At 43.3% G+C, this 24,384-nt stretch overlaps 1 long non-coding RNA gene across 1 annotated transcript; it reads right to left on the reverse strand.

Annotated features, from left to right (window-relative positions):
* Positions 1-16,050: 16,050 nt before the first annotated feature.
* Positions 16,051-23,717, reverse strand: LOC309352565. The gene is made up of 4 exons (XR_014161378.1): positions 23,275-23,717; positions 21,284-21,325; positions 16,709-16,789; positions 16,051-16,125 (listed from the first exon to the last, which is right to left on the reverse strand). It is a non-coding gene; the product is annotated as an uncharacterized lncRNA (long non-coding RNA).
* Between the last annotated feature and the right edge of the window lie 667 nt (positions 23,718-24,384).

Consider the following 24,384-nt stretch of genomic DNA (forward strand, 5'->3'; position numbering starts at 1 on the left):
CCCTGTGACTGGTAGGGCCTTGCAGGACTGGGGCCTTCCTGAGTTTGGCCTGGAAGGACAAGGCACGGCCGCACAGGTGAGGCTTGACAGAAGACTCGTAGCACCTGGTGGCAAGGGCCAGGAGGGGTATTTAAGACCAGCATTTCTCTCTGGCTCTTTGCCACAGCAACACACTACCCACCTAGCTGTGCTTCGGCTTCCTGGCACCTGGTTTCCTGATTTGTGGACTCTTGGCTTCCTGACCCCTGGGCTGCTGATTCCTGCTTCCCAACCTCTATCCCAGTCCTGACGTACCAAGCCAGGACTCCGACTGCCTGTAACCCGGATTGTGACACCAAGCAACTGAGCTTTCCAGGCTCAGGACAGAAGAAAAATCCAAGAACTGAATGGAAGGGCTGTCAGGATCATACCAGAAGCAGGACTGGAAAACAAGCCAGGAGTCAGGACTAAAGAGCAGTCACAGCAGTCACACAAAAGCAAGACCAGATACCAAGTAAAAAATCAGGAGCAAAGATGACTGGAAATACAGAGGCCCATGAGCACTCAGGTAGATGTTGGCCAAGCAATGAAGCGGATGCTGCTAGGACTTTGCACCGTTTCAGCCACATCCCACAAAACCACTGTGAACATCATTCCTCATTTCCCCCATGAACCACCAGGTTGAGCAGAGATGCCAAAGTAATTGGACTTAAACAGGATCAACCGGCTACTGTGGTTGGCTTAAGTAAATGCCATACATGTAGCATGCCAAATACACCAGTCCTGGCAAGTTCGCTAGGAATATTTTTGGCATTTCAGCCCCCTTTGATTCATCCAGGCTATTTCCTGGCACTAATGGTTGGTTATCCGGGAGCCAGACTTTGGGGTTTGTGGGTTTTTTGTGTGTGTGATCTTTTAAAAACATATATTATAGACAGCATGTGCCAGTCTTGTGACCTAGGAGTGGTTAATGTCAGGTAAGGAAATTAATCCGAAAAGCATAGTGCCTTAGGAGATATTTTCAGAGCTTTATATTCCAACTACTATTTAGAAAGCAAGGCATCTTTTGGATCAGCCTCTCTTACCACAGACATGGTGTGCCTAGTCCTTTTTCACTAAATCATCATTATTGTATAATGTTACAAAATAAACAGATTCTGGAAATCATTGAAAATGTTACCTAAACTGATGCTCAGAGTCAGATGCAGACTGAAGGCCACACACTAGGCCCTCAGCCAAGCAGATACAGAGTCAATTAAGGGACATTATCAAAAACAAGCTGACTAGCAGTTACCACATATAGCATGCCTGAAGTTTTCAGAAAATATATATGTTCAACTAAACTTTGGCATTAGCACTAAGGTTGAGAATTACTGTCACACTCTCCCTCCCTCCCTCCCTCCCCCCCCCTCTCTCTCACACGCACACACACCACAGTCTATGCTGCCTTGGGAAATTTTTACCATGATTTCAGAGAATAGTGATCAAACCAAAACATCAATAGTGTTGCTTTATCTTGCCCATAGAGGCAAGTGGCGTGGGGCGCCAGGGCACCAAGTTATAGAGGGCACCAAGTTCTGGAGGGAAGACGCAGAGGCTGGGCACGGCGCCTCCCGGCATCATAGAATCATAGAATCATAGAGTTGGAAGAGACCACAAGGGCCATTGAGTCCAACCCCCTGCCAAGCAGGAAACACCATCAGAGCACTCCTGACATATGGTTGTCAAGCCTCTGCTTAAAGACCTCCAAAGAAGGAGACTCCACCACACTCCTTGGCAGCAAATTCCACTGTCGAACAGTTCTTACTGTCAGGAAGTTCTTCCTAATGTTTAGGTGGAATCTTCTTTCTTGTAGTTTGGAACCATTGCTCCGTGTCCGCTTCTCTGGAGCAGCAGAAAACAACCTTTCTCCCTCCTCTATGTGACATCCTTTTATATATTTGAACATGGCTATCATATCACCCCTTAACTTCCTCTTCTCCAGGCTAAACATGCCCAGCTCCCTTAGCCGTTCCTCATAAGGCATCGTTTCCAGGCCTTTGACCATTTTGGTTGCCCTCCTCTGGACACGTTCCAGTTTGTCAGTGTCCTTCTTGAACTGTGGTGCCCAGAACTGGACACAGTACTCCAGGTGAGGTCTGACCAGAGCAGAATACAGAATACAGCCGCCCTCGCCCACCTCGCTGAAGCAGCGCTGCGCTCGGAGCCTCCGCCTCTTCCCCACTGTAGGAGCTGCCCTCCAGCCCCTGCCCGCCTCCTCCAGCCCCCAAAGCTGCCGGCAGTGCTGTAAAAAGGTTGGCAACTCTGGGAAACAGGGAGGGGGGTGCCGGAGGGATCTTTGCACCATGACGCCAGATATACTTAAGACGGCCCTGCCATCAAGTCACCTTTACTGATGTGAGGACGATTTTAAAAGCTGTAAAGCAGCATTCTCTGATGGGCTGGTCATCAGAATGCAAGATCAAGCCAATCTAATCCAGCATAATGTTCTCACAGTCCAAACTATGGGAAACCTGCAAGCAAGACCTGAATGCAATAGCATGCTGCCTCCAGCAGTGGAAGGTCCAGTATGAATTCTTTTTGAAGGAATTCTTTTTCAACCTATGGCTGCAGTGGAGTGCACTCTTAGCTTTCGGTTCTTGCTTTGCAGCCCTGGTTTGAATACAAACCCCAACTGCGAAGGACAATTCTTCCCTTGCAGTAATAGCCTGAACTGCAAAGGAATAATCTGCAAAGAAATAATTATTTGGAGAAGAAGGCAATGCTCTGCCTCCACACTTGGAAGCAATAATGCCTCTGAATAAAAGGTAAAAAAAAAAAAAAGTAAAGGTAAAGGACCCCTGGACGGTTAAGTCCAGTCGATGTTGCGCTCATCTCGCTTTCAGGCCGAGGGAGCCGGCGTTTGTCCACTGACACTTCACAGCTAAGATTCACCTTCTGTTGTGTTGGCAGGGTGGTCCCTCCCCCTACCTGGCCAATCTCCTGGAAACACCTCCCCAGGCGGGATTGGGCAACTGGCAGAGGTAGGCAGAGACCTCCAGGTATCCAGCCTGGGGAGGGCGAAGCCAGCCCGTACTACCAGGAGCCACACTGGAATCTGGGGGGCTGTGCGCGACCACGCAAAAGGCACCCTCCATTTGATGTGGGGAGCGGTCATTCCGGGGCAAGTAGCCAGCATGACTAAGCAGCTTCTGGCGCAATGGAACACCATGACAGAAACCAGAGCGCACGGAAATGCTGTTTACCTTCCCGCCACAGTGGTACCTATTTATCTACTTGCACTGGTGTGCTTTCGAACTGCTAAGTTGGCAGGAGATGGGACAGAACAACAGGAGCTCACCCCATCATGGGGATTTGAACTGCTGACCTTCCAATCAGCATGCCCAAGAGGCTCAGTGGTTTAGACCACAGCGCCACCCACGTTCTGCTTCTGAATATCAGTTGCTGGAAAGCACAGGAGAGGAGAGTGCTTTTATGCTCGTGGTCCTTCTTGCACCTTTCCCACAGGCAACTGGTCGACTGCTCTCAGAACACGATGCTGGACTCAACATGACCTTGGTCTGATCCAGCAGGCTATTCTTATCTCTCTTACAGATAGGTAGCCGTGTTGGTCTGCCATGGTCAAAACAAAATAAAAAAATTCCTTCCAGTAGCACCTTAAAGACCAACTGAGTTAGTTCTAGGTATGAGCTGAAGAAGTGTGCATGCACACGAAAGCTCATACCTAGAACTAACTCAGTTGGTCTTTAAGGTGCTACTGGAAGGAATTTTTTTATTTTGTTTTGACCATGGCAGACCGACACGGCTACCTATCTGTAACTGGAACTATGGAAGGCACCACATTGAGCCGCATGAAATGGAAGTCCATCAACCTCACCAAGAAACTTGGTATCTGAAGAAGTGTGCATGCACACGAAAGCTCATACCTAGAACTAACTCAGTTGGTCTTTAAGGTGCTACTGGAAGGAATTTTTTAGCTTATCTCTCTTTTTTGTCTTCCTCTGTAGACTTTGGCACTTTTTGAATTTGGAACCTTTTCCAGCTGCCAGGAACCAAATTTTGAGTACAAAGGAAGAATCAGGAGTGCACTTAGAGTACTTCCTTTTCATCTGTCACAATCTGAACTTTCCCGCACCATGCCTCATTTCATATATGTCATAAGGCAGGCATAGGCAAACTTGGTCCTCCAGATGTTTTGGGACTACAACTCCCATCATCCCTAGCTAACAGGACCAGTGGTCCAGGATGGTGGGAATTGTAGTTCCAAAACATCTGGAGGGCTGCGTTTGTCTATGCCTGTCATAAGGCATAGGAAAGGTGAGTATGGATTGTCCAAAATAGCTTGGTTGGCACTCTCCAAAGCCTAGTGTGCCTACTTAGGTCTGTAGGCCAGAGATCTCCCATCACTGCAATAAGATTAACCCAGGTCTTCTTTTCATTTACTTAGTAAACATACATATGCATACATTACTAAACTGCAGGATTGTGTGCATCTTAATCTCAGGGACAAAGGTTCGAGCTCCACATTGGACAAAAAGATTCCTACATTACAGAGCATTGGACTAGTTGATCTCACATATCCCCGAACATTTATCCAATGGAAATAGGGACATCCTAAGGAAAAGCAGGACATGCCAGAATCAAATCAGAAACCGGGATGGCTTCTGTATATCCAGGAATGGATATCACGTATATCAAGTGTCCCTGGAAAATAGGGACACTTGGAGGGTCTGCCTTTGTGTTCCCTTCCAACTCCACAATTCTGTTATTCTACTTACAAAATATACATGACATTAAATACACCTTTCCTTTTAAATGATTGGGGGGGGGGTTTCTTCTTCAAAAAATCATCATTTAGGGAGGGAGGCAGATAATTAAATAGAGCAGAATAGGCATAGAGGGAGAACTTAACTCTTTCCTCCACTAAAGCCCCTCCTCCAAAACAAGTATTTTCATCGGGGGGGGGGGGGATCCAAAATGCTCACAGTGTGGAACATTCCATCCAAAGCAAAACACACACACACACACACACACACACACACACACACACAAATATATATATTCCTTAGAATATCCTCAGCAGGTGAGAACTGAGTTAAGTGCCCCCCCATGCCTGCACTAATTGTGATAATTATTGCACATGCCCAAGCTGATGCAATTTGCATTTCTAAAAAAAACAACAACTGCAAGTTAGAGAGGCATTTAACATCACATTCATCCTTCAGACAAAGTAATCCATATGCAGAAAATCAGTGCATTTACAAAAAGAGTGTATGCCTAATTCTCAGAAAAGTGAGGATTTCCCCCCTCTATTGACTTTAGTTATACAAATAAAAGCGACTTAAATAAGATCAGCTCCTGGAAGCCATTGGGGCTGTGTGTTGCAGGAGTTTTGGGGAAACTATTGTTATATCATCCTTTTTACAAAATGGATACATTCCACAAACAAGTTTGGATGAACTGTGTAACATTTTCTTGGCTGTCCAATCCACTGCAGAACCATAGACCAAATGTTTCAGCCTGTCATGTACAGTTGTACCTTGGATCTCAAACGCCTTGGCTCCCAGTCGTACCTTGGCTCCCAAACAATCGAACCCCGGAAGTGAGTGTTCCGTTTTTTGGATGATTTTCGGAAGCCGGATGTCCGATTGGCTCCTGTAGCCAATCGGAAGCCGCGCCTTAGTTTTCGAACGGTTCCGGGAGTCGAACAGACCCCCAGAACGCATTCTGTTCGAGAACCAAGGTACGACTGTATTGGCAAAAATATTGTCCACACGCACAGTGATTCCAGGAGTACAGACACCTCTCTGTATTCTGGCATACCATAGTAAGCACTTGAAGGCAAGTGTGGATCACATACTGTAAGAACAACAACATAAGTCCGCTGAAAGTAGCCTCTGCGCAGATGTCTCAATCCTGGAGAACTCCATTTTCATATACTGTGATGTTAGCCTCTTATTTCAAATAACATTTCCATGTGATTCATGCAGTCCTGATACATTGTCAAACAGAGGGACAAGTGTTTTCAATTGCCACAGAGAAAGGCAGGAAAACCTTTAACATCCTCAAGCTATTTCTAAAGGCAGCACTTGCTGACACAAGGCACAGTTTAGAAACAGACAGGCATACACTCCACAAGCCCTAGAGACGATTGACCTTCATCAGGCTTTTTCTTCTTCATTCAACCAAGCTTCCTGAGAGGAAGAGGAAAAAAATCAGGTTCTCTTCAGAGAAAGCAAATATATACTGTATAATGCTCAGTGTCACAGTAAAGGCCTAGTGATGGTGCTTAAAGCTGTTTTGGAACATCCTCACACCCAAGAAAGTTATCAGGCTTGCAGTGTCTTTGTAAAGCTTAGCTGTCATTTCATTCAAAAGCAGGCCTATGGGTAATCATTTAATCAAAACCACGGCTGTGATTGCTACTTGTGATGAAAATTACAAAGCTGAGGCAGCTTCCAAACCAGGATTACAAATGGGCCTTGCTTTTTTTTTAATCCCCTCCTTTTTCCCTTTTGCAATTGAGTAAAAACAAACTATAGTACACTTAAATGTAGCAGGAGATTAAATGTAGGGGAGATTCATCTGGACAAAAGCAGTATTCCCTCCATTTTCTTCCCCAGCACTTAAGAGAAAATGGCATAATTGAGAATCCGTGGAAAGCATACCCAACGGCACATCACACAAATTAAGACTCTCTTGTATTAGAAGACTCTTCCAAGTGTTTTGCTGCTTTCAGTTGTATCAGAACATGGCAAAAGGGTATGTAGCATTTAAAATTACAAACACACACACATACACACAAAGAGAGAGAGAGAGAGAGCTCCTCCCCTTGAAAAAAAATAGAAGAAAAATGAAACTTTTAAAGCATTTAAATCAAGTGACTCAGAAGCAATAATGGACAGAACCAATACTCAGTCATGGATTCAGACTAATCTAGTATCATAACACCTGGAAAAGACACAGTGGATCATTTAGCCCCAACCTATGTAATAAAAAACATAGTGATGCATTTCCAAACTTTCTTGAGCATTTCAAAGAAAAATAAATATGCACCATCAATTGGCAGCTGTACCTTATTGCAAAATAGTTTTCCTGGTTTAGAAATTTCACCTACTATCTTATCTACGTGAAAGGCTCTATTCCGAATGTTAGATCAACTCTAAAGTCCTTTTCATGTGGTCAAAACACTTTTTGTAGGACTCTCCATATGAAATATATAGGGGTAGGGCTTGCCACTCAAATCTCATTGGCCGCCCATTGTGTGTTCACTAAAGTTGTTTTGACCATATGCTAAACCAATGCTCTGCCCCCACCCTTATTTCCCAATGGGTAGCATGCAAAATTCTTCTCATTTGCTTTACAGTATCTTCTAGTTCCTGTATCATCCTACACCTCCTCTTTTGGATCTTCTAAAAAAAATGTTACTGCAGTTCCCAGAAGTGAAAACTGTGCCCCTGATGAGCTCTTTTCAATGTTGAGTCCCATTATGTACTGAGTTTTGGAAGTGACGCTCCAGTTGACGCAACCTAAGATGACCCTGGCCGATACTGCTACAACAAAAAAACATTCTTTTCTGCTTGTTACCTACTGACACCCTTCAACTGTTCTCTGAAGAGCTTGGAGGTCATTTATTTCTTTAACTCCAGCGGGTGCAGAATGCTGCAGCAAGGCTCCTCACGGGGTCTCTGCCATGGGAGCATATTCACCCAGTGCTTTTCAAGCCACACTGGCTCCCGGTGGAGTACAGGGTCAGATTTAAGGTGCTGCTTTTGACCTTTAAAGCGCTTCACGGCCTAGGGCCCTCGTACCTACGGGACTGCCTCTCCTGGTATGCCCCACGGAGGACCTTAAGGTCCATAAATAGCAACACCCTAGAGGTCCCAGGCCCTAAGGAAGTTAGATTAGCCTCAACCAGAAATGCCCAGTGATTCCCTTATTTTATCTCCATTACCACACACAATGCAAGAACAACATAATGTTGATTATTTGTGGCATGCTTAACCTCGGTTAAGCTTAACCTTGGAGCCAGTGTGGTGTAATGGTTAAGAGCGGTAGTCTCGTAATCTGGGGAACCGGGTTCGCGTCTCCGCTCCTCCACACGCAGCTGCTGGGTGACCTTGGGCCAGTCACACTTCTCTGAAGTCTCTCAGCCCCACTCACCTCACAGAGTGTTTGTTGTTGGGGAGGAAGGGAAAGGAGAATGTTAGCCGCTTTGAGACTCCTTAAAGGGAGTGAAAGACGGGATATCAAATCCAAACTCTTCTTCTTCTTCGGTGTCAGGTGCTGGGATAACTGCATTTCTCTTCAAAATGTCTCAACTTTCCACTTTTGCTTCCCATTCTTGGTCTGCCCATCACCCCATCCTCAAAGAACACACATTTGGGAAGGTCCATAGCTTAATGGTGGAATAGATGCCTAAGTATTTAACAGGCTCAGTGGTAGAGCAGATGCTATCCATTGCAGTATGTCCCAAGCTCAATTCCTGGCATCTTGATATTGGTCTGGAAAATCACCTCTCTGAGCTTCATTGTAGACAGCACTGAGCAACTTAATACAAAGAAGTTTGCTGTGTCTTCTTCATGGAATCTACATGCGTATAGTTGGGCATGTATAGGGTTTGTGCAGAAAAGCTAATGAGCATGTAGAGCAGGAATGTTCTACCTGTTCCGCTGTCCCCCCCCCCAATGTTGTTAGACTTCAACTTCCATAAACCCCAGACAGTATGGTCAGGGACAGAGAGTTGTAGATAGCAACAGGTTATGCATCTTTGAAACAGAGCTTCAAGCCAGCTCAGCCAGCAAGAGCTCAAATTTACCAATCCACCCATGCACTCAATCAGTAAGGTTGTGCATCTTAATGAGGCACATATAAGATAGTTCCTTGCCTTTATGCTATCCTGCTCTGATAAATGAGCTGACCATGAATATGCATATAGACACTCATTGCCTCACCCATATAGTTACAGGAAATGAGGCAGTCCCAGTCCTAGGACAGGTGACAACAATTAAAACACAAGGCAAGGGTTTACTTTGCAGTCATCAGGTTTGTTCACTTGGGAAGGTAATCCAGAACCAATTTGCACATTACCTTTGGTTACTTATTTCTTTCGCAAGTTGTCTACATGCCTCTAACAATGGAGCCAAGAACTCACACACTGCAGCTGCAGCACTTTCCACATCTACTAGACCATGGGTAGGCAAACTAAGGCCTGGGGGACGGATCAGGCCCAATTGCCTTCTGGATCCAGCCTGTGGACGGTCCGGAAATCGCTGTGTGGATTGCCAGCATGCACGTTCATTCCCTCTCCCTCACACGGTGGCGGCGCCTCCTCCCTCCCTCCTCCTGGCTTCTCCCCACCCTGCCTAGAGGAGGAAGGAGGCTGGGCTTTGTTGGTGTCAGCAGCAGCACTCGAGCGGCTGCCATTTTAAGCAGCCCCTCTCCGGAGCCCTTTCGTGTGCTGCTCATCATCCCGCTGCCGCTGCTGGCCCCTACCGCTCGCAAGTCACAGGTAAGCAACCACCAGGGCTTGTGGTGCTCTTGCATCACCCCCCCATCCCAAAATATAGTCCGGCCTCCCACAAGGTCTGAGGAACAGTGGACCAGTCCCCTGCTGAAAAAGTTTGCTGACCCCTGGACTAGACAGATCCATGTTGGAGTCTTTATAATTGTAGATGCCACTATAGCTGCATAGAGCATATTCCCAGCTTACACATTACACTACACATGAGTGTATGCAAATGAAGGAAAGGGATATGGACCAGTAGACAAACTATGGATATACTTTTAATATCAAGAAAGGGACTATTTTAGGTGGGCAAATGATAAAATATAGATCCATGACTAGTTGTTATTATTTATGGTTTGAGCATTCTGATTTGTTTTCACTGAGGTTATACATTGTCATGTCAAGCAATTGTCACCACATACATCCATGTTCCCATCACATTTTCTTATTGTAAAAGAGCCTGATTTGGGCAGAGCAATCAGCTTTAACTGAGAGTGACCTGTTGCATGGCACCGTTCTAAGTGAAGATGTCTGGCATTGAAACTGAGGACACCCATGTGCAAAGTACATGCTCTGCCCCAAAGCTGTGGTCCAATAAAAGTCTGGCCATTTATTGAGCCATGGGAGTGCACTGTGTCTAGGTTAAGCTGGAAGGACCATTCCTTAAATGCTCTAACAGATTAGAGTCGTCAATTGAATTGAAGCTGGGGTGTGGGTCTGTATTCATTGACATCAGGACTAGGAGCGCTGGCAAGATGGAAGAAGAGAGGCAGGCAGGGACCCTAAACATAGTTGCAGCAAGACCACATGTCAGGAGACTGACAGTTGCAGGGTATATTAGTATATTGTGGCATTTGCTGCGCAGGGCAGCTGTAGGCTAGATCCAATGGTAGTTACTGGAATTCTTTAGTTCTGTGCATGTATTTTGGTGAAACTTGGTGAATCCCAGGGTTCTGGTAAAAAAGAAGAGAAAAGAAAAAATAGCTATCACATGCCTGGACTCGGTCCACCCTATATGTTGCTGCTTCAAAACTTTTATGGATTTCCCAACTTCCCAAGATAGTTATCAGACAGCAGCTTTCCATCTGTGGATCCAAGATCCTTCCCCTATTGAGTACCAGTTACCAAAATTCAACATATAAAAACAGGAGCTTTCACAGATAAGAGAGAGTCACAATATTGTTTCTTTAAACAAATAATAAATTATAGGGTTTTGTTTATGATACAAGATGGGAGGAGAGAGATCATTAGCTATTAACTATCCCCTGTTTTACTAATTTCTAGTCATCATTTTAGATGCTACAATTGTGGCTATTATCATTCCCCATCCATCTTATCATTTCAACTAAATCAAGCAATGAAAATTTTATAGCGCATCCCTAATTGTGCACCAGACTGGAACTGTTCATACAAATTCCAAGCAATTATAAGCCTTTCTGGGAAACATTGGCAGCAAACACTAGATTAAATGCTTGTAGCAGCAAGCCAGATGGGAAACACAGATAAAAAGAATCCAGTTTCATAAGATTCTCTACTCTAAAATTACAGTAGCATTCAAATTAACCTGAGATGGGGAAACATATTTTCAATACCCTGGAAAGAAGACTTTTCCCCTGAATGTAATAAACTAGGATTAGAAGTATGCTAAATGTTTGTTATTAACCCCCAAAACACATATGCATGTGGTACACTTGACACATTCCACCTTCTATTTACCCTCATACCAGTCCTATGAATGGGATAGACTAGATTGACAGTGAATGGGCCAAAGTCACACAACAGGGATTAGAACCTGGCTTTCCTCATTCGTAGTGATCCTAAGAAGGGGTAGCTGATGTGTAGCCCTCACCATGTCGCTGGACTACAATTCCCATCAACCAGCATGGTCAGTGGTCAGGAATGATGGCAGTTGGAACCGAGGAACATCTGGAGCCTCAAACATTAGCCAATCCTGATTTAGAAAGTTTGATGATATTACTGACACTGAATAACCAGATACTGAATTGAGCTGAGCTCAAAGGGCTGGTTTTGAGCCTGCATAGCTCAAACCTCCCATTTCTACAAGGACCACCTTTTCCTACATGAATTTCCCCACACCCTGATAGCTTGGTGTAGTGGTTAAGAGCGGTGGACTCGTAATCTGGTGAACCGGGTTCGCTTCCCCACTCCTCCACATGAAGCTGCTGGGTGACCTTGGGTTAGTCACACTTCTCTAAAGTCTCTCAGCCTCACTCACCTTACAGAGTGTTTGTTGTGGGGGAGGAAGGGAAAGGAGATTGTAAGCTGCTTAGATACTCCTTCGGGTAGTGATAAAGCGGGATATCAAATTCAAAATACTCCTCCTCCTCCTCCTCTTCTTCTATTCTCTGAGAGATGTTTGGATGATGGCAACAAGACAGCAGGCCTTTTCTGGGGATTGTTCTTCAAGGAAGCTTGCCAGCTGCCACCACCACCTTTTTAGCACCAGGCAAAGCTGTATATGGGCATTGATAATGATCTGGCAATCAATGGTTACTTTTTGGTGTTTGAGGGCAGGGGTGGACATCTTGGTTTAAAGCTATTGTGTATAAGAGTACTTTTAGTATATTTTCAATGTTTTTCTGGTTACACTGCCTTAGATTGTATTTTAGGCCACAATCCTAGCCTCACTTACCTGGGAGTAAACCCTAATGGAACCCATAAGACTTATTTCCGAGCAGATGTGCCAATGGTACTATGTGCCATGTGCCAATAGTATTTTAATTCTCTTTTTGTAAGTTGCTTCAGGACTTCCTTTGCTTGTGGGAAGTGTTGAATAAATTTAATAAACTAAATTAAATCATATTGCTGGATGGCATAATTTGAATTGCATCATGTTGCTGGAGGGCAGAAACTGGTCCTTGCAATACAATACCCTTGCTGCCACTTGCTTGACTTGTAGAAAATGGGAGAATGGCAATGGTGTTCTTTCTACTAAGACGAGTGGGGATGTTAGCATTGAAAAGTTTCATTTCCTGGAATCTCATGTATCTCCAGGGAGCATGGCATCTATTCAGAATAAGGACCAGTATGGTGGTTTGTACAGATTTTTTTGAGTGTTGAATCCTGTTAACAAATATCTGGGTCAATTAAATCATAATGAGAATATAGCAAACTGCAGGGGGGTGAATTTTGAATTGGTGGGTGGTATAGGAATGTTAAAAACATAGTAGTGGGAATGCAACTTATTTCAGAAAGCCTCTGTAATCCAGATTTATTTTTGAAGCTGACAATAGCCTCCATGTATGTGTCTATTTCCACCACTCTGCCAATGACAACCATCCAGCTCTGAGAGCAGCAAACTTGGAAGTACAGTAACCACAGGACAGGATAGGATACCATATTTGTATTGCCTAAATAACATGTCTGTTGAGGACATGGCAATTAACAGCTGCAATTTCCAGGCATTTCTGAGCTTGACTGAACATGGAAAGCCCTTAGCACAACATTTTTCAAAAAAATAATTTACTATAACACTTGCTTGACATGGGTCTCATGGCTGAGCTCCTCATAAATTTTCTCATTCAGTCATCAACCCTGCAAGATAAGCTCCTGTTATTTCTCCCGTATTACAGAAGGCAGGCTGACGCTAAGAGATAGAATTTTCCAAAAGCCACCCAGTGAGTTTCATGGCCAAAGGCCAACCTAGATGTGATGTTAAATGTGTCTTTGCATTAACATGCGGTATTTCTTTTTAACACAAATAAGAGATGCAGGGAGCAGGGAGGCTTCTGATAATTATCAGGACTGCAGCAGGTGCAAAGGGAGAGTTTAACCCTTCATCCCCTACTGTAGTTTTGACGCAAATCACTCCTCCCTGGCTCATCAGTACTGTACTCTGCTTTGTACAGGTTTGTAACTGAAATAACTTTCTGTGGTTACCTATGTTGCACATAATGTTGAATTAAAATAATAACAAAAAAATACCAAAAAAGGAGCTCTTTGCAATGGAAAGAAAGCAACTTTGGCCCTAAGTGGAGATATGACCTAGGAGATTTCCTTTCCACTTTTATTCATTCATGTGAACCAATCAACATACATCTATTAGCAGAGGTCAACAGAGTTTTGCTTCCAGTCTTATTATTCATATATCCAAGCAGGGCTCAGAATCTTTGAGAGATAAACCAGACCCTCCAACTGTCCCTATTTTCCAGGAACGTTCCTGATTTAGAGAACCTTTCCTGGTTTCTGATCTGATCCTGGAATGTCCCACTTTTCCTTAGGAGGTCCCTATTTTCATGGAAGAAATGTTGGAGGGTATGGAGTTATCAGACCCCCGAGCCATCTGAAGGCAATCCTGTATAGAGATTTTTAAAAAGTGTTTAAAGTTTTGTTATGTTTTTATAAATGTTAGAAGCTGCCCATAGTGGCTGGGGCAACCTAGTAAGATGTGTGGGGCATAAATAGTAAAATTATCATCATGGAATGGGACGTCCCTATTTTCATTGGAGAAATGTTGGATGGTATAGATAAACTATTGCATGATTATCATGGAATTCAGGCCTTTGTGTATTGCCTTGGCATTTCTCTATTGATGCACGGAAAGTAATTAGGAGATTTTCTCCTAGTAAGGTAACAGCACCACAGTTTAATACATTTAATAGTATTCATTGTTAGGGAAGTGAGCCAAACGTTGAGTAGTAGCAAAACGTCCATCATTATGACAAACAGAAACATGTAGTCAGTGTATGCGCAGAATGCATATGCATTGAATGGTTGATGGAGAATGGATCACTCTGTGTCAAGAAGGTAGACAGCTGAAGCAGGAGATCCACTGCATAAGCACATATGTTCTCCTTTTGATGATTTTTCAGAGGGAAATGCTTTCTGCTCTCACTCTGAATGGCTTTTGTGACCTCATAATGTAGTCAAATCCCTATACTGCTAATGGTGTTTATCCATCAGAATTAGGTCACAAAGCATTGTCCTCCCTCTAGATTGGCTTTGTAGTATTGGCTTCTTGGCATCATGATGTTCATACATATTCTCTGACTACCTGTATTCACCTTAGCATGGAATATTTTATCCCCTCAAGCCCCACCTTATAGTTGAACAGGAAGAATGAATAGCAGTCACACACATATTAAAGGAACACAGAGGCAGGGTACAAAAACATCCCTGTCATCCCCAGTGATTAATAGTCAAGCCTGCTCTTGCTGCATGGCCTAATCCTAGGATCTGCATCTTATGCAAGAGTGTGATGGAAAGCTGAGTGGGAGGTAATGTCAGGAGCTGGCTTTTATCTTAAATATATATTTGCAAATTGGGAGCCCATGGGGATTCGCAGCAAGAGACACACTTTTGATAAATCTTTCCTACATAATGTAGTTACATGAGATGGTTGAGTTTTGAAGCTAGATAGTTGGTTCCTGCACACCTAACTCTGAATAGTAGCACTTATAACATGAGTCCAAAACCTAGATAGTACATTCGTATGGTGGGAGATGGAGGTGGGAATACAGGTCAGAGGATGTATTCCTCGTGGTAGAGAGGCGCTTCAAATGACCATCATTTCATACTTGATTTTCAGTTATTTGAAAATAACAGAGTTCTGGCCCACTGCAGCTTTCAAAAGGCCAGAGAGGGGTGATTCAATTAGCACCAGATGAAGCATTGTTCCACCTATTCCAATTAAAAGTAAATTCCTTCCCAAAAGATTTCCTTACTTCAGAGTATCAGAGACCTTAAAGGCTTATATCATCTTGAACTGGAGGGGATATGATCAAGGGTTCCATACTTCCATTAACCCTAATTACACTGCCAGGATACAATAAGATGGCTGTATGGAAGGGCAGAGCATCCTCTTCCCAAACCATATTATAAAACTGTTCCATCCTGTTTCTCCATTAATCTCTCGCTGTGCGTTTGTATCCATATGAAAAATTGTATTCAAACAGATGTTTCATTCACACTTAATTTCATATTTTATCACTGTATATATATTGTACAGTATATATATATTGTACATATTTGTATTTTCTTAATGTACTTTATCCCAAAATACACATTTTTCAATGCATGTATTGAAGGAGGGAAAATTAAGGTCAGTTCTCTTAAAAAATATGGACCAAACAAAACCCTCCTCGACCTCTAGTTGTTAAAGAGGTTGATCAAGCCAAAACTCCTGCTCAGCTGCCTCCAACAATCTTTACCTCCTGGAGTGCAATGACCCTTCTCAGCCCTTATCTGGCCTTTTCTTATTTTTAAAAAAAACCTTTTTGCATACCTGGGATTGCATCCTGTGAATGTGCAAGCAGAAGGCAGCTTGCAAAACCAACCTTTCCCTTCCTGTTCACCCTCTTGCTTCCCTCTGTATCCTCGACAAAAGTCTCTCTGGAGGGTTGCTACCCTTCCAGAAGATCCTTCTGTCCTAGAATCATAGAATCATAGAGTTGGAAGAGACCACAAGGGCCATCGAGTCCAACCCCCTGCCAAGCAGGAAACACCATCAGAGCACTCCTGACATATGGTTGTCAAGCCTCTGCTTAAAGACCTCCAAAGAAGGAGACTCCACCACACTCCTTGGCAGCATAGAAATTTCAGGGGATTCCTTCCTTGCACTGCATTGTTCAGGATGGAGGACCAACATGACCCTCTGGAAAGGCTTCTGAGGGTGTGTCCTGCAGAGCGAGAAGAGTTGGGGAAGATTGGCTGGGCAAGCTGACTCTCACTTCTGCAACTGCTGGATACAATCGTATTTTTGCAACCCTTCGGTACAACAAGCAGAAGACTAACAAGAGACCCCTTGATGCAGAGATCACCTTGACCTGAGCCTCCTGTTTTAATTGCTCTTCTCTTTTAATGTGATTCTGTTATGTTATAGTTCAATTATGAACACTTGTAATTTAAAGTTTAAATGGGGTTGTTGTATATCATATCGTAATTACAGTGCATTTTTAATTAGTATGCATTTTAATAATGTTGTGCAATTGAGAGTTTTAAAATATATATATATTGTAAACCACTTAGTCATCCTCTAGGCATTAAGTGGTGTGTATATATAATAATCAGTAATAAAAATTATTGCATAGCTCTTTTTTGCCATCCTGCTGGAAGGTACAGGGTGACCAAGTTGGCTATTAGGGATCATAACTTAGAACCCAACATATAATATGAATGCCTACTCCATCCTGCACTTTGTAAAAGGATGGGACATATTTCTTCATCAATAATTTATTTCAGTACACTCCGAAAAGTACTTACAGCTCTATTGTGCAGTGTTACCCTGTTGATATACTCCTCCTCCAGGCCAAGGGCCTCACATCTTTGTAAGTTGCAGAGTGGCTGTCAAACAAATTACAGCAAAGTGGTTCTTATCAGGCTCTTGGTGGATTTTAACAGGCATGCAACACCATCTGACCCATCTGATTTCCTTTGAATTTAAAAACGGAGCTTATTCTTCTTGTGCCAAATGTAAATAATTGTGCTTCCATTTCCCATCCAGAGAATCTGACTAGTTCAAAAGCATTTCAGCAAATCTTATCTGCCTCATATCCTGCTGACTGGCACAGTCCTGGACTTCAGCCTGAAAGCCAAAAATGTTTTGGCTCCAAAACGCAATAGGAAAGAAACAACAAAGAAAACTGGGAAAGTCTTAGTGACTTATAATGGAAGTGCTGAAAACTGTAGGGATTGTTATGTTTATTTGGTTTTTCATTGAAGTATTGTGGGCTGCCATTTTCTATTAATTTTTTTCCAGGAAATCTTTTTGGAGGATTGGAAGAAGTTCGTTCTTCTAAAAGTGTATTTATATCGGCCTCGTTCTTCTAAAAGTGTATATATATCGGCCTCTATTTGATTCTTCGTTCCTCCTTAATGAAGTGGTTTTCCAAGTTTTCTGCCCGAAGGGAAAACTTTCCACCCTGACACATCTGCCTGTTGGAGCTCACTGCTGTCTTGTGTAAGCTGAAAGTGGGATCTAGAACTCATCCAACATTTGGAAGGAAAGATCAGTGACAGACATTCAAAAAGGCTTGTTCTCAGCTGTTGATCTACTCTTTAAGGAACCTTTAATAAGCTTCTAAAAGTTGCCTAGAACATAATTTGAAAACACTGCCTCAATGCCAGAAGCTTTCTGGGCTGCAGAAGAATGTAGTTATTCTCCATAAGAGATGAAAGCCAGGGGAAAGTCAAGGATTTAGTATTCTCAAGCAGCTAAATGATCCAGCAGGAACAGTGCCGAGTTCATAAAATGTAGCACATTCTGGCTGTTATTGCTGGCCGGGAAGCTAATATGCTCATGTATAGCAAACAATGGCACAAAACAAAAAGTGTCTTTGATAGTACATTGATTCTTAAAGCAATACCTATGAATCATTGTATGAAGTCTGTGGAGGATATCCTGAATTTTAAAGAGTGCAAGCTTTATGGAAGGAAGGAAAGGAAAACAAAATACCATAATTTGGAGAAGAAAAGCAGTCACTTACGGGTCACGTCCACACAATACATTTAAAGCACATGGCTTGTCCCAGAGACTCCAGGGAACTGTAGTTTAGCCCACGCAGAGCTATAATTCTCAGCACCCTTAACAAACTGCAGTTCCCAAGATTCTTTGGAGAAAGCCATATGTTTTCATAAAGGTAAAGGATCCCTGACAGTTAAGTCCAGTCGCGAACGACTCTGGGGTTGTGGTGCTCAAGTTGCTCTATAGGCCGAGGGAGCTGGTGTTTGTCCGCAGACAGCTTCCGGGTCACGTGGCCAGCAGGACTAAGCCACTTCTGGCGAACCAGAGCAGCGCACGGAAACGCCGTTTATGTTCCCACCGGAGCGCTACCTATTTATCTACTTGAACTTTGACATGCTTTCGCACTGCTAGGTGGGCAGGAGCTGGGACAGAGCAACAGGAGCTCACCCCGTCACAGGGATTCAAACCTCCGACCTTCTGATTGGCAAGCTCTAGGCTCTGTGGTTTAGACCACAGCACCACCCGTGTCCCTAACCCAACCAAACCCACCCTAATTCAGTGGTGAGTTTGCCATCCTAATCTGTAACCCTTCTTTCACCATGGCTTGGGCACTCTGATTATATTTATTAATATATAAATAAACTATACCCCACCTGAAAGATCCTAGGGAATATGAACAAGAAACATAAGAACAATATAAAGTACACAGAAGCTAAAGGCATATGTGCGCTTAAAAAAACTTGGCAGTAAATCATTAAGACAGAAGTAGAGACATTGGTGGTGATGAGTATACCTCCTATTTGCCAAGTCACAAGAGCCTGGGTAAAGAAAAATGATTTCTTTGTTGAAACCAAAGAATGCAAGAGACACACACACCTCCAAGGAGCAATGATTTTGTGTGCCCCCTCATCCAATTCCTAGTGGGGACCATGAGGACAGCCTGCCTCCCACCAATTTTAAGGAACCCACTCATATTACAGGAGGAAATCCTGAAAATATCTGGGCCCTGGGCTATTTAGGGCTTTATAAGCCATTGCTAGCAGGGACGCAGGTAGTGCTGTGGTCTAAACCACTGAGCCTCTTGGGCTTGCCGATCGGTTGACAGTTCAAATCCCTGTGATGGAGTGAGCTCCCGTTACTCGGTCCCAGCTCCTGCCAACCTAGCAATTCAAAAACACGCCCCAAAAGTGCAAGTAGATAAATAGGTACCACTCCGGCGGGAAGGTAAATGGCGTTTCCGTGCGCTGCTCTAGTTTTGGTGTTCCATAGAGCCAGAAGCAGCTTAGTCATGCTGGCCACGACCCAGAAAAACTGTCTGCGGACAAACGCCGGCTCCCTCAACCTGTAAAGCAAGATGAGCGCAGCAACCCCAGAGTCGTCTGTGACTGCACTTAACTCTCAGGGGTTCTTTACCTTTACCTTTACCTTTTTAAGCCATTGCTAAGAAACATCTTGAATTAAGTCTGGTAGTGCCCAGAAAGCCTGTCAAGAATATTCAAGGTAAGTACTACACAATCCCGTTTTGCTTCTGGTAGCCCCATTTTATGCTAGCTGCTGCTTCTAGACCATTATCGAGGGTAGTCCCACACAGAGCACATTACAAAAATCAACCATGGGTTACTGATAGCAGGCTATCCAAGCCTAGGAATAGCTGTAGCTAGAAATAGGCAATTGTTGACACCAAAGCCACCTGGGGCTCTAGTGTAAACTGTGAATCAATTAGTATGTACCTGTTCTGTTGGGGAAGTGCTACCTCATCCAAAACAGCCCACCTTCCCAGTTCCCAGAAAAGCCCATCCGCTGCAGAAGTGGTGTTCCTTCTATATCCGAAATATGACTGAATGAAAAATGCATGCACAACATTTCCCCAGCATTCATAAAACTCTTGAGTACAAGCTCATTCCCCACAGATAAGTCTAACATATATGACTATGGGTTATCTATGACCTTCAAATAAATATATATATATACTTGTGGCTGTTCTCCAAGAGCAGTTCCTCCAATCCATGCCCTTCCTGGTATGCTGACTGCTGTTGTTTTTAGAGAGTCACAGAATTATTTCATTTTGTTTCAACAAACGTTCCCTATTATGCCTTTTCTAAATAAGCAGCTTCCTGTTACAGCCCTACAGCGCAGCATGCTTCCGACTATTTTGAAGAGCCTCAAAAGGAAAGGAAATATGTAAGGCTCTGAAGCAAGTCCCCTGTATTACGGAATAGATTTGAACAGGAGGACAAATACCACGACTCTCAACAATTATGCTCTGCAATGCTCATGATAGCAAACTGAGCAACTAAGCTTTATAACTCCTCTAGTCATAAGACAAAAGTGCATGTGATTATTCAGGAATGGTCTAATAAACGTTATTGTTTGTATTGCTGTATTGTTTTTAACACTTGATTGGAAGCCGCCCAGAGTGGCTGGGGAAACTCAGCCAGATGGGTGGGGTATAAATAATATATTATTATTATTATTATTATTATTATTATTATTATTATTATTATTATTATTGGATTTTGAGTGCATAGTTTCACAGATACACAAGGGAAGCATGAATGTTACCACCCTGGGTTTCTTTGGGAGAAAGGGTGGAATATGAATTCAGTAAATAATAATCAATAATACTATGGGAATTCTGGTTTCTAAAGACAGGTAACCATTTTCTGTGCATGCTCCCTTAAAAATACAACCCTCTCCAGGCATTCTTAATTTGTATGTTTGGAGTGATGGAGGCTACCTGTGCTCCTGACCTTTCAGTGTTGAGTGAGGAAGTCTAAAGGACTATACATGTTTGACTGAATGTGCTTACTATGCTTTTTGGCATAAGGAAACACGATCCGGATCAACCATGCCCAAATGCCTGGCACAGGCCAAGTCCCCCCTCTCATTTTTCACCCAGAATACCTTCTTTCCACACTGAATCTTCCCCCCCCCCCAGTGTGGAATACATCATCCCAACCTTCGAAAGGAACTAAAAATTATCAGAAATAGTAGTAATTCACTGTTCTTGCCATTCACCATTTGATTATCTTCTCATACATACAATGATAGATGGGTACCCGCTCCTTGTGCTGAGACAGAAAATTGCCCCTTTACTTCTCATCCAAGAAGGGAGTCCATCCTTTGAAGGATTTTATTTCAAGAAAGTATGTTATAGGGAAGGAGAAGCCTGTGGGCACAGCACCCTTCGAAACACAATAAACATGAACTCTTCAAGTGGGAATGTAAAATGTATTCTGCTGAAGCCTTTGGCCTTATCAACTGCAGCGTAGTATATAACAAGGTCATTAGTAACAAGCCCCACACAATGGAGAACATACATCAGCAGCAGAAAAGCAAACATTGGTCCAAAACATCACAATAACTTCCTGTACCTGTTCTTGTTTGCTTGCTGAGCTCTCAAACATTGTGAGTCTCTGAAATACATAAAAGCGTAACAGCTTGAGTCAATATTTGCTAACCAAAGTGAACGATTTTATTTAGCACGATGACTGGACCTACTGAACAAATACATTATTTTGTATGCCAGCATAACAAGCAGAGGCCAGCCTGCAAAAACAACCGGCGTTGTTGAGCCATTTACGGCATATGGTTGTATCTGGGAAAAGCTATTGACTGTTGCAAACGTACACACACCAGGAAGAGATAGAAACTTAAGTGAATCATTTTCTGCTTCTGCCTATAGTTCTGTTAAAAGATTGTGGGGTGCCTGGACCCCCCTTCTAATTCTGGGGTGCCAGGCATTGAATTTAGCATGTTAAAATATAAACCATGTTTGTTTGTTTTTAAAAAAAGCCAGGCTTGCTTCCAGGTGAAGTAATTACCAGTAAAAGAGCTCAAAAGACAGAGTGATGGTCTGGCAAAGATTTCTGCCGGACACAGGGGGGTGGAGCTCTGCCCTGGGCTCTGGGTAGTTAGCAAAAGACAATGCAGAGTTGGGAGGGAGGAGTTTCAGAATTGCAGTGGGCTGATGCAAGCGAGAGAGAAATAGTTGTGTTTTTGCAAGCAGTTTACAAGCTGCAGGGAAGCAGAGTCAGAACACCGTGGGGCCCGGCAATATTTGATCCAACATTGTAGCCATGAGAGAGAGGAAACATGCTTTGAACCCCTCCTAATTTCACACCGCTTGGAGCCTGGGTTGACGTGTAATAGTTCCTTCTATGATAAAGTCAACCTGATGCTATATTACTCTAGTAGGGTTGCCATATGTCCTCTTTTTCCAGGACATGTCCTCTTTTTCATGGGTAGAGCCATCATAGCAATTCATAGTTAAAAGTAAAAGTCGGCAAATGTGTCCTCTTTTTTGCTCTTCACAATATGGCAACCCTACACAGGATTGCCATTGGTATTGCTTGCTTTTAAGTCCGTACGCACACTTTGGCCTTAAATTTCAAGCGATGCAACAGTTGGAAGGGCCCGCTCATATAAAATCATCTTGTTAAGTTTCCATCATATGCAACAAGTGGTTCAGAATATGGATGATCCAAGTGATTCATAAAGAAAATAACTGCTTTTTGAACATAGCCGGATGGGAGAAGGGGTTGATTTCAACAGAGAGAAAAATAATAACATACAGGAAATCAATAAGGAGGACCCGGGAAAGAGTAGCCATTCTTTTCCAGTGCAATTAAGTATGACCCAGGGAGTCTTTTAGCCCTCCGGTGTAGATTTTCAGGGGACACTGACTGCAGGAGGAAATTAGAAATTGCTAAAAATTCATCCATGTACTCTATAAGTAGAATTTAAAACAATGGTCATACCTGATCTTATCTAAATGGATGTGGTTGCAGAAAGATGGATTGATGCCAATGTGGTTTTAAAAATTTCCAAGCATACAGACATTGTGTAAATATCAAGAAGATAAGCTTCCAGATGAAGGAGGACATTGGCGTATTTCATTTATGAATTCACAGTTCTAAATTTTGGCATGAGTACCAAAATTGTCCTTATTTAGAGGTACAGTATTCTAACAGCCATTTCCAAAACAGAATCTTTCCCTGTAAAATTCATTGGGAAGAAGCAACAACAGGAATGCAACTTGAAACTGTTGCAGGACCCCCCCCCCCCGCAATCATTCAGTTTGTACAAACACCACACACACACACACACACACACACACACACACACACACGACATACACGACGCTTCTGTTATAAATTCATAGAAAATCAGCAGTACATCAGATCTGTACCGTTCAACTTTTATTTTAGACCATGAAGGAAGGACTATCAAAGGGGGGGGGGAGAGACTAGACACAAGGCAGCCATAATCCCCAAGTGTACCAACACATTCACAGCAAGCCCTACCCAGTTGGCATGCCAACCTTGATGGTCCTAGACAGAAGATCATTACACTCACAAAGGACCTGCGTATGGAAGTGGATTCAGTACAGACTGAAACAAAGGACAGTGACCAGCCCTTCCCTCTGGGGGCAGGAAACAGTGAACTCCTCTTTGTCCTCAGGAATGTAATCATGGGGAGGGGGAAAGGAGGAACCGGACAGGTGACAAGACACTCAGGTTACCACCACAACTCCTCCCTGAACCCCTCCTCTTTGTGATGTGTCAATAATGTAGTTGTGATGTAGTTATGATGTAGTCTTAGGGGTGTAGCATGGGGGATTAGTAGCTAATAAAAGTAGGGGTCTTCTTTTGTTCAGGGCTTCCATCTTGTTCCACCTTGTGGCAGGTGGGAGTCCTGTCGCAACAGTCTTCAATAAAGACCAAGCCTACTGGCTGCTGTTTTGCTCTGGTATTCCTGGCTGGTGTCCTTGTTTTTTTGTCCAAGGGAGCCCTCAGATTTTTCCATTTACAAAACTACTGAATTACAATACATCAGGAGCGTCAATGGTGTGACTTGCAGATTGAACAAAGAATGCTTAGCACATTATATGTGTCAACAATGATATAATGTCAACAGAGAAGTTGTCTAACTTCTCCCATCATCCGTGACCATTGGTGACATGGGGTGCATGGGAGCTGTGTTACTTCCATGCTAGGTTCCTGTTCTGAATTGCTCCCCCAAAACTGCCATTTACCCTTTAAAAGCTATTTGCTCAACTAGCCATTTTGTGAAGGGTCAGCTTGTCTAGTCTGGCCCTACTCTCAGGCAAAATGAGGGGGGTGAAGTGCTGGAGAACAGAGCTATATGTGCTTCACAGCCTGCTATGTGCCATCTATGTAAGCCCACTGTCCTCAGGCATGGCCCCCCCACCACCAGTTTTGAAGTGAGATTCAGTTAGCCCTCTCTTGATTTCTCTTATCTAAATAAGATACCTTTATACCTTTATAGGTAAAAAATTATGGGATAAGATAAAGATGAGCTTGGGCACACAGCTGTCTCCAGTGGTAGCCAGTGAAATGGTGTGACTTTCTCTTCCTTCATCTTCTTCTGTTTTTGTTGCCAGGGCTTTCCAGCCCACAACAAATATGGCTTAAGGTTTCAGCAACTTTCCAATGAAAATCAATGGTTCTGG

Source organism: Podarcis erhardii (assembly GCF_964252035.2).
Source record: "Podarcis erhardii genome assembly, chromosome: 11".
Lineage (NCBI taxonomy): Eukaryota > Metazoa > Chordata > Lepidosauria > Squamata > Lacertidae > Podarcis > Podarcis erhardii.